Source organism: Theropithecus gelada, chromosome 14, assembly GCF_003255815.1.
Source record: "Theropithecus gelada isolate Dixy chromosome 14, Tgel_1.0, whole genome shotgun sequence".
Lineage (NCBI taxonomy): Eukaryota > Metazoa > Chordata > Mammalia > Primates > Cercopithecidae > Theropithecus > Theropithecus gelada.
This window is the reverse complement of record NC_037682.1, coordinates 10,582,593-10,591,946: the sequence shown is the minus strand read 5'-3', so window position 1 is coordinate 10,591,946 and position 9,354 is coordinate 10,582,593. Positions and strand designations below refer to the sequence as shown.

At 59.9% G+C, this 9,354-nt stretch overlaps 1 protein-coding gene across 1 annotated transcript in view; it reads left to right on the top strand.

Moving 5' to 3' along the window:
• Positions 1–7,152: 7,152 nt before the first annotated feature.
• Positions 7,153–9,354, top strand: part of FLRT1 (fibronectin leucine rich transmembrane protein 1) — an 83,310-nt gene continuing 81,108 nt past the window's right edge. The window contains exon 1 of the mRNA XM_025357726.1: positions 7,153–7,342. The gene's annotated coding sequence lies outside the window, so the exon portion shown is untranslated. The remainder of the gene's footprint in view (positions 7,343–9,354) is intronic.

The window sequence follows — 9,354 nt, the reverse complement described above, 5'->3', positions numbered from 1 at the left end:
CCCCAGCCCTGGACCACAGCTGTGCCCCCCAGGACTCAGGGAGGGAGACCCTGGGCTTAGGACACTCTTTCTCCTTACTTCCCTGCCTCTGGAGCACCTAGGCCAGCAGGTGAGGGCAGGTGAGGGGTCCCAGAAGATGCCATCTGTTTCCTCAACCCCAGCTCTGCAGCCCCAGGACTCTGGGAGAGGGACCCTGGGTTCAGGGCACCCCACCTCAGACTCTCCCATCCCGACTTCCCTGCCCCAGGGCACCATCAGTGGCCTTAGCTCTATTGGGGTCTGTTGGGGGACAGAGACAACCCAAGGGGAAGGGCCAGGAGCCTCTTGAGTTCCCAGTGAAGTGGGGAGTGGCCACCTGCTGTGGTTGGTTCAGCCAGGTGCTGGGATGTGGACGCTGGGCCTCAAGAGCCTTTGCGCTGTGGAGGAGGCTAAGGCCATAAAGCAGCTCACACTGGGGCAGAGGAACAGGAGGGGAGATGAGGGGGCTGCAGAGCTTGAAGCCCCTGAAACCGGAATCTGGCGGCTGGCAGAAGAGGCACAGTGACAGGGTTGGGGGATCCCCAGTAGAGGTCTCTGAGGCACCAATCTCAGAGCCTCCTGCATCCCCGACCTCGGGCAGTCACAGGGACCCCGTCCCCTGGCTCCCCGATGTCTTGGGGCTGCCACCCTCCCTTTGGATCAGGCCCCACCTCTCGCTCCCAATGATATCCCCTTCCTCACTGTCTCAGGCTCCAGCCCCCATCTGCTTCCACCTGCCACAGACTCTGCACGGCCAGAAGACCCAGTCTCTCTCCTGGAGGCCCTTCCCAGCCCGCCCTGCACAGCTGGCCTCGCCCCCACCCTCCTCTTGGACCCATGCCCATGAGCTGCTCATCACACAGCCCTCCCTGCCCTGGCTGAGGCTGGTGTCTCCACAGGGCTCTTTCAGGACACAGTTCACATCTCCTTCCTGAACTTGGGATGTGTGTAACAGGTGAATGACAGCTGGAGTAAAGGAAGGTCTAAATCACCGCAAAAAGCATATCCTCTGCTGGGAATGATGGCTGAGAAGGCAGGGAGCTGGGAGAGGCAGCCCTGACTGTCTGGAAGGGATGGGGGCAAGGGAGGTGATGTCACTGGTGGGGAGCAGAGAAAACTCCCAAGGGAAAGAGGGGCTCATGAGAGAAGCCTGGCCACCAACCGCCTCAGTCCTGCTGGGGCTGGGGGCTGACCAGCTGACAAGTGGAACCGCCACCCCCTGGGTGACATAGTCCTGCCTCTGCCCAGGCCTGCGTTCCCACCCTCTCTGGAGTCTGTCTCCCCACCCACCTAGGGGCAGCTGGTTAGACCTGATCTCCCCCGTCATGTCCCCATCACCCCCCAAACTCACACCCAGACTCTACCCACTCCCCAGTAGCTGGATGTGCATCTGGCCCCCCAGAACCCCAGGAGCCATCATCTTTGGGCAATTCCCAGTTTTAAGAATCATGGTTGGCCTTGGGACAGCTCTGTCATTGTTACCTTGAAGGCCTCTGTCAGCCTGATGCTCACTCCTGTTTAATGTTCTGTCCATTCATCCATTCGCCACATTCACCAATGCCTGACCATGCTGTCCTCACATGCTGGACACTGTAGCAGGGGCTGGGGACACGCAGGAACCCAAATAGGCCCGGCTGTACCCTCAAGGTGCCCACAGTCTGGTGGAGAGATGAATACTAACAAAATACACATCACTGGACACAGGGACCTGTGATTCTAAGTCACGCTACTATTATATGTACTGCCCAAGAAGCAAACACACCACCAGAGAAAAAAATCAGCCACACCGGATCTTAGAGATGTGGACATGTTGGCCGGTAGATGCGAAACGCAGTCATAGAAATCGTAAGCAATCACCAACGAGCTGAGTGCTACAAAACAGAAGCGGAGGAGGGAGACAGAAGAAGGTGACCTAATCGGGAAGGTGGGGTTAGAAGCTGGGCATGGTGGTGTGCACCTGCAATTTCAGCTACTTGGGAGGCTGAAGTGGGAGCATCGCTTGAGCTCAGGAGTTCGAATCCAGCCTGGGCAACATAGTAGATCCTATCTCTTTTTTTTTTTTTTTTTAAAAAGGGAAGGTGGGTGGGTGGGGATGTGGGGTTTAGGGAGGCCTCTCTGATGACAGGTTGGCCAGGCCCTGGGCTGATGAGGAGGAGTTGGTTAGGACTGGAGAGGTGGAAGGGTGCAGAGAAGTAAGACCCTTGTTTCAGGGCCTGGGGGCAGGAGCATGCTGAGGGGAGGGGTAAGGACGAGGATGGAGGCAAGCACTGGAGCAGGGCTGTAGGGGTGCTCTTGTCCCGGCTGGCAGCCTCCCCAGTGCCAGTGGCCTGGTCTGACCTGCCTTGGGCCCCTCCCTGGTCCCAGCACCAGTCCTGGGGGTTGCTGACTTCACCCTACCTGGCTTTGTCCCTTCTGTGCCTGCTCCTTGGGGCACCCTCTCTAGGACTTTCCTCCTGGGCTGGAGGTCTTGCTCTCTGGCTCTCCCTGAAGCTCTGTGCCAGGCCCACCCTCCTGGTCCTAGACCTTGTGCTTAGAGGGGAGAAGCCCCAGCCCCTCTGTGTTGTGCATAATGGTGGGAAGAGAGCACGGTGGAGTTAGAACTTGGATCAGAAAAGCTGTTGGAGCCTGCCTGCCTGCCTTCCTTCCTTCCTCTTTTTTTTTTTTTTTTTTTTTTTTTTTTTTGTGACGGAGTCTCACTCTGTCGCCCAGGCTAGAGTGCAGTGGCACAATCTCTGCTCACTGCAACCTCTGCCTCCCAGGTTCAAGTGATTCTCCTGCCTCAGCCTTCACAGTAGCTGGGATTACAGGCATCCGCCACCACGTCAGCTAATTTTTGGATTTTTAGTAGAGACGGGGTTTCGCCATGTTGGCCAGGCTGGTCACGAACCCCTGACCTCAAGTGATCCACCTGCTTCGGCTTCCCAAAGTGCTGGGATTACAGGCATAAGCTACCGCAGCCGGCCGCTGGAGCTTTCTGATGTGTGCTGGCCAGGTGTCCCTGAAGTGGCGCACACAGCCTGCCTACTCACAGGTGACATATCCATGCGTTCATGTGAACATTCCATAGTACACTGGGACATCACTGGGGCCCCGGGCTGGGAGTCCAACCCTCTTTGGAAGTGATGCCCAGGCTGGGGCCTGTGGGGAAGGCTGAGGCCAGAGTTGTGCCCTTTGAATATCTGCAATTTGTTCTTGTCTTGGTGCCAACCCCTGACCACTGCCCTGGCATGGCTTCATGCCTGGATGCCCAGCACAGAGCCTGGGGCTAAGGGTCCCTGATGATGACCACAGACCCCACCTCCCAGTGGGGAAGACCCTGTTCCTCCCTTGAGTCAAGTCACCTCCTTCCCCTGCCCCCAGCTGAGAACAGGCCCAAGTGAAGCCAGGGGTGGCCCAGCTTTAGTTGACCACGGTCTAATAATGGTGAGTCGTATTGTTACAACACTTCACAGGATATGAAGCACTTTCCTCCTGGGACCTCACTGGACTCTCGCTAGCCCTAGGAGGTCTAAGATGGCCCTGTTAAGGAAATGGGGGCACAGCAAGGCTGGGATGGTGCCCAGGGCCGATGGCTGGTGAGTTACAGGATGGCGAGCAGGACCCAGATTTAGGGGCTCCAGAGTGGGGAGATGGCAGCTGGAGAGGCAAGGATGCTTCGGGCAGGGCCAGGGTGACCTTGGCTGCCCGGTGGTAGGGCCCACCCCACCACGCTGCATGGGTTACTGCCGCCCTGGGAGCCGGGGAGCTGGGGCTTGGCGAGCTCAAGGTTGAAACTACAAATCATCGTTAGGTGACTTGAGCTGCCCTTGTGGCTGAGTGCATCCCCCATGAGTGCCCAGCAGTGACTAGCTCAGTCCTCCAGGCCAAGGCCACACTGCCTTTACCAGTCACCTGCGTCCTCCTGGAGGCCACAGCTCCCAGGAGCTCGGCAAGGGTTTGTTGACTGAACAGCGATCTTTCTGATTCTCAGAGCCCACTGTCCCCTTCCTGGAATGACACTCCCTTGTGGTGCCCTACTCCTTCCAAGATAAAATCCAGGCTCTCCAGGTTTGTCTGAGACCCTGCACACCCATCCTGGCTGACACCAGCCACCTCATCTTCCACTATGGTCCCCCGGCTTCTGTCCCCCACTGTAACCAAGAATTCTTGAGTCTCAAAGCCAAGGCTGTTTCATGTCACAGCATCTGTGAGCTTCTGCTGTCTGTATGAACATCTCTCCTGACCCTCCAAGACCCAGGTCAAGAGGCACCTCCCTGGGGAAGCTGATGTCAAAATCGACTTGGCCCTGTGTCTTGGGGTCACGAGGTAATGCCTACTTCAGCAAGATCTTGCTAAACCATAACTGTCTAGGTGCCCAGCCCCCATGCTGGAGTTCCAGCTTTGCCAGGGCAAGATCCAGCAGGGCCTGATTCACTTCTGGTCCCTGGTGCCCTAAACAGCGCCTGGCACACAGTGGACTTCCAGCCACATCCCCTGAATTGTGCACAGCCACCAGGCATGGCTGAGCAAGTTACTCCATCAGCTTTGTGGAATATCGTGCAGCTGTTAAAACCACAATTATGAAGATGATTTTTGTTTGTTTTTTAGGGACAAGGTTGCCCAGGCTGGAGTGCAGTGGCACAATCATAGCTCACTGCAGCCTCGACTTCCTGGGCTCAAGTGATCCTCTCACCTCAGCCTCCTGAGTAGCTGGGGTGACAGGTGCCTAATTTTTTTAAAATTATTTTTTGCCAGGTGCGGTGGCTCATGTCTGTAATCCCAGCACTTTGGGAGGCCGAGGTGGGCAGATCACCTGAGGTCAGGAGCTTGAGACCAGCCTGGCCAACATGGTGAAACCCCATCTCTGCTAAAAATACAAAAATTAGCCAGGCTTAGTGGCATATTTCTGTAGTTCCAGCTACTCGGGAGGCTGAGACAGGAGAATTGCTTGAACCTGGGAGGCAGAGGTTGCCGTGAGCCAAGATTGTGCCATTGCACTCCAGCCTGGGTGACAAGAGTGAAACGCCATCTCAAAAAAATATATATATTTTTTGTATTTTTTTGTATATTATTTTTTGGTCTCAAACTCCTGGTCTCAAGCAATCATCCCACCATAGCCCCCCAAAGCTCTGGGATTACAGGTGTGAGCCACCATGGCTGGCTCGACGATAACGTTTTGATATCTAAGTGCAACATGTCAAACAGAGCTACAATCATACAATCCATTCCACTGCGACGCATTGACTGTCTGCGCTCTGTGCCAGCTCTGTGGCTTGGCGTGGGGGTGGCAGGGATAGAAAGGGGTCTCTCCTTCAAGACATTTGGTTCAAAAGAGGAGGAAGGCTTGAACATAATTCCTGAGCCACACGCCAAGTGCCGTGACGGAGAAATGACGGAGCCCCAGGGCCACACGTCCATCTGGGGGTCTGGGGAGGCGGAACGGAAACCACAGCTCTGTAAAAATTACAGCCGTCTCTGCATGGACAAGCCTGGAAGGGAGCAGAGGAACGGAAGCTGTTGACGCCACAGGGCGGTGGCATTGTGGGTGATTTTTCTTTCTTTTATTGTTGGTATAATGCTGTTTGGGCAATAAATAAAAATTGGGAGGAAAAAATAGCTGTTTGGTGAATTGAGTAGAAATCGGGAGAAGGAAGAAAGGGAGTTAAGGGGAGGGAAATCTGGAAGGGTGAAGTGAGGGAGAGGTAGGAAGGGCAAAGACAGGCGCGTGCAGAGCGCACAGAGGCGGTGGCCTCAGGCCAGGCCCCAGTCTGTCCCTGGGCTGGGCGCAAGAGGGCTGGGTTTGCACAGGGAAAGGAGGGGGAGAGGTGCTCTGTGGGGAGACCCTCCCCAGGGAGATCTGGGAGGGCATCCCAGGGGGGAGGTAGCCTCCAGGCCTCAATGGACAGCAAAGAGCAGGGCCGGCAGAGGGGGTCCTAGCCAGACTGCAGGCGGTCTGAGGGTGGATCAGGAGCATTGGGACCCTGGTGGGGGCTCTGGGCAGGCTTGGTACTCAGAGCAGCCACTGACAAGGTGATGAGGTCTGACCAGGTCAGGCCAGGCTGGGTATATGGGAGAGTCCCTTACTTAGTGTCCCAGCGAATGCCAAAAGCACTGGGACTTTCAGGCTAAGAGGAGGCTATCTGGTCTAAACATTCCCTCACTCACCCCACCCAGATGCCACACCATAGGCATGAACATCTTCCCAGTCTCTAATGGGTGCCAGACACTGGGCCACCACCCTCCCATTCAAGGTCTTCTTCATCTCTCACAGTAACCTTTGGAGCTAGGTAGTAACGCTCCCATTTCACAATCCAGGACACAGACTGGGAGAGGTTCAGCAACTTGGCCAAGGTCACAGTCAGCTGGGGATGGGAGGGGGCGCTGGCATGGGACCCTGGCGCTGCCCCCTTAACAGGTGGGAGAGGTACTGCTGGGGAGCGCCTGGGTGTTTACAGCACGCGGCGGATGACAGGGTCTGACCAGGGAAGGGGCGCCAGGCAAGGAGGAAGGGGTTACCTTGGCATGCAGAGTAGGCGGTGGGTACCTGTTTGTGAATGAATGCATGGGTGGACGGATGAATGAATGAATGAATGGATGGCTGGAGGGATGGATGAATGAGTGGGTGCAGAGAGGAGGGTGTTAGGGAGGCGGCGCATGAGCGAGAACCCCTTTCTTCCTCCGCGCTGGAGGCTGGCTTTGGGAGCCTCCCTCCCCCCACTCCCCAGAGGGGTCGGCTCCCCCACCCGCTCTTCCCCTAGACAGTTTAGCTGAGGGCGGGGGAGGGGGCACGGAGGCCGCTTCTCCCAGGCTGGGCCAGAGTCCCCGCGCGGCGGCGCAGCCTCCCGCGCCGGGTCCTGCCGGCCAGTGCGCAGCGCAGCGCCCCCGCCCCCGCCGCCTCCTCCCCGCCCGCTGCCTCCCCCTCCTCCCCCCCTCCCTCCCCGCTCCGCGCCTGCACGCACGGCCCCCGCCGCTGCCGCCGCGAGGGGAGAGGCGGCCGCACAGCCTGGTTCCCCGCGCCCTGCTCGCAGCCGCCGCTCGCGCAGGCACCGTCGCTGGCCCCCGCCCCGCCGAGCGCACCCGCCCGGGCACACGCACCCCGCCGCTGGACGCACCCCCGCACTCCTCCCGCGGCTTCGCCGGGCGCCCGAGCCGGGCAGATGCGCCGCCGCGCGCCCCCAGCTCCGGGCCCGCCACCGTGCTCTGCCGCGCGGCGGGGGCTCCTCTCCCGGCCCCCCCTGGGCGCCCTCCGGCTCTGGTTCCCGCCCGCTCCTTGGAATAACCCTTGAGGCTTCAGCCGTCACCGCAAAGTTTCCCGAGGAGACCCGCCTCCCGGGCCGCTGCGCAGGTAGGGCTGGCTGCACCGGGCGGGGGTCGGGGTCCGCGCGTCCAGGACAGGACGCTGGGGCCGGCGGGGCGGGGGCTGGGGGCACCGAGGCGCCACGGGGTCAGGCAGCGTGGCTTTGCCCCAGAGCGGCGGGAGACGGGACGCCCAGCCTTTGGGATTTGGGGTGGGGGTCCCTGAGTCAAGAGCTACGCGCTGGTGGCGGTGGCGCTGGCCCCGCCGCGGGGAGGCGCGGGGTGCGCGGCCGGCGGCTCCGCTCTCCCGAGCCGAGGCTGGAAAGGGCGGGGGCTCAGCTGGAGCTCTAGTCCAAGCCCTCGCTGCGCCCTCAGGGAGGGGGCCTGACCCGTGGGGGGCATCAGGCCGGTCATGTGGGTCCCAGCTCCCGCACTCGGGAACCAGAGGAGGGCGCGCGGCCAGGGACAGCCGGCCGGCCCGGGCGCCGCGCTCTCGTCCCCACCAGCCGCGTGAGTCACGGTTGGAGCGAGGTTTTATTTTTAAAACGACTTCAAGGGGGGCAGGAGCAGCCTCCAACTTCCCTCCCTGTGCACGCTGTGGACCGTCAGCCCTGAGCCGGGCGGGGGCTGGGGCCGTGCACCTGGTGGCTGGAACGGTGAGACCACGGTGCCCGGGCGGGGGGCGGCGGGCACCCCCCATCCCCCAGCTCTCAAGACAAGGAGGCAGCCCGACTCGGTGGCGCACGCCCCTCCTCGCGGGCACTGGAGGCCCCGGGGAGGAAGGCTGGGGAGTGTTGTCGCCCAGCTGCAGGGAACCGTGGCGGATCAGAGCTCCCCGAGGAGGAGAAAGTTGTGGAGCAGGGACACCAGGGAGCTGCCACAGCCTTCCCGGTGGCGCCAGGAGGCCTTCGAGGCCCTCCAGGGTGGGCAGTTTTGAGAGAATACAGCCCAGCTGGGGTGTGTCAGGCCCCCGAGGCCCAAGCCAGAGCTCTGATGTGAATAAATACAGCCAAAGCTGGGAACGGAGGTGAGGGGTGACTGAGAACAGCCCTGCCTCACCGAAGCACCTACGCCCTCGGGTTGGATAGAAACCAGTCCCTCCACATCCCCTTCCCCAGGTGGCTCAGGAGTTTGGAAGGAGGTTGCCTGTGTGAGGGACCCAAGACGCCACTGTGGAGGGAGGTGGCTGGGGCACCCCGTCTCTGCCCGGCGGCTGTGGGGGAGGCAGCCGCACTCGGGGGCTCCAGGCTCCAGTTTCTGGAGTTGAAAGCTACTGCATCTCTTCCGCCAGCCCCGGGAGGAGAGGCGCAGACATCACCTGTCAGCTGGTGCTGACTCCGTGGGCGACTGTTCAGGGCTTCCTCAGAAGGTTTAAAATGGAAATGGCCTGAGCTGACGGGGCCAGTGCCTGGGAGGGATCGCTGACCAGCAGGGCCAGCAGTGAGGGAGCCCTGGTAGGTGTGAGGGTCAGGAAGAGCTGAGGGCTGTCACATCTGGCTGAAGGGTCGACCATGGGCACAGGGTGTGTGTGTGTGTGTGCGCACATACATGGGCTACATGTGTGCCCCCGGTCCCATGTTCTTACCCAGACACAGAGACTGGACGCTTTTCAGTAAAAAGCACCCTGACCCCATCATGGAGGCTCCATAGCCCACACCCCGGAGGCAGCTGTGGCCTGCTGGACTTCACCTAGACCTGGGTCTATGCGTCCGCACTCTACCATTTATTGATCCCTCCACCTCCCTGTGCCTCAGTTTCCCTTGGTAAAATGGGGTTGATAGTATCACCACCTGAGCTGGGGGGCTGCTTTGTAAGTGCATTTGACAAATATTGTTAGTAGTCCTGCTCCTGGACTGGAGGATTCTCAAGGGCTGAGGGTACCTACAGGGACTTTAGAGGGTCAGGCAGTCAGATTTTCCCGCCCCCAGTCAGTGTGCTGTCATTGGACTTCATCCTCACGCTAACCCTCAGTGGCAGCGCCCCGTGTCCCCTCCTCCCGACTTCCGAGGCCTCCCATGGAAGCCCCTGGGAGATCCGCCCAGCCTGTTTCTAAGGTGCTGG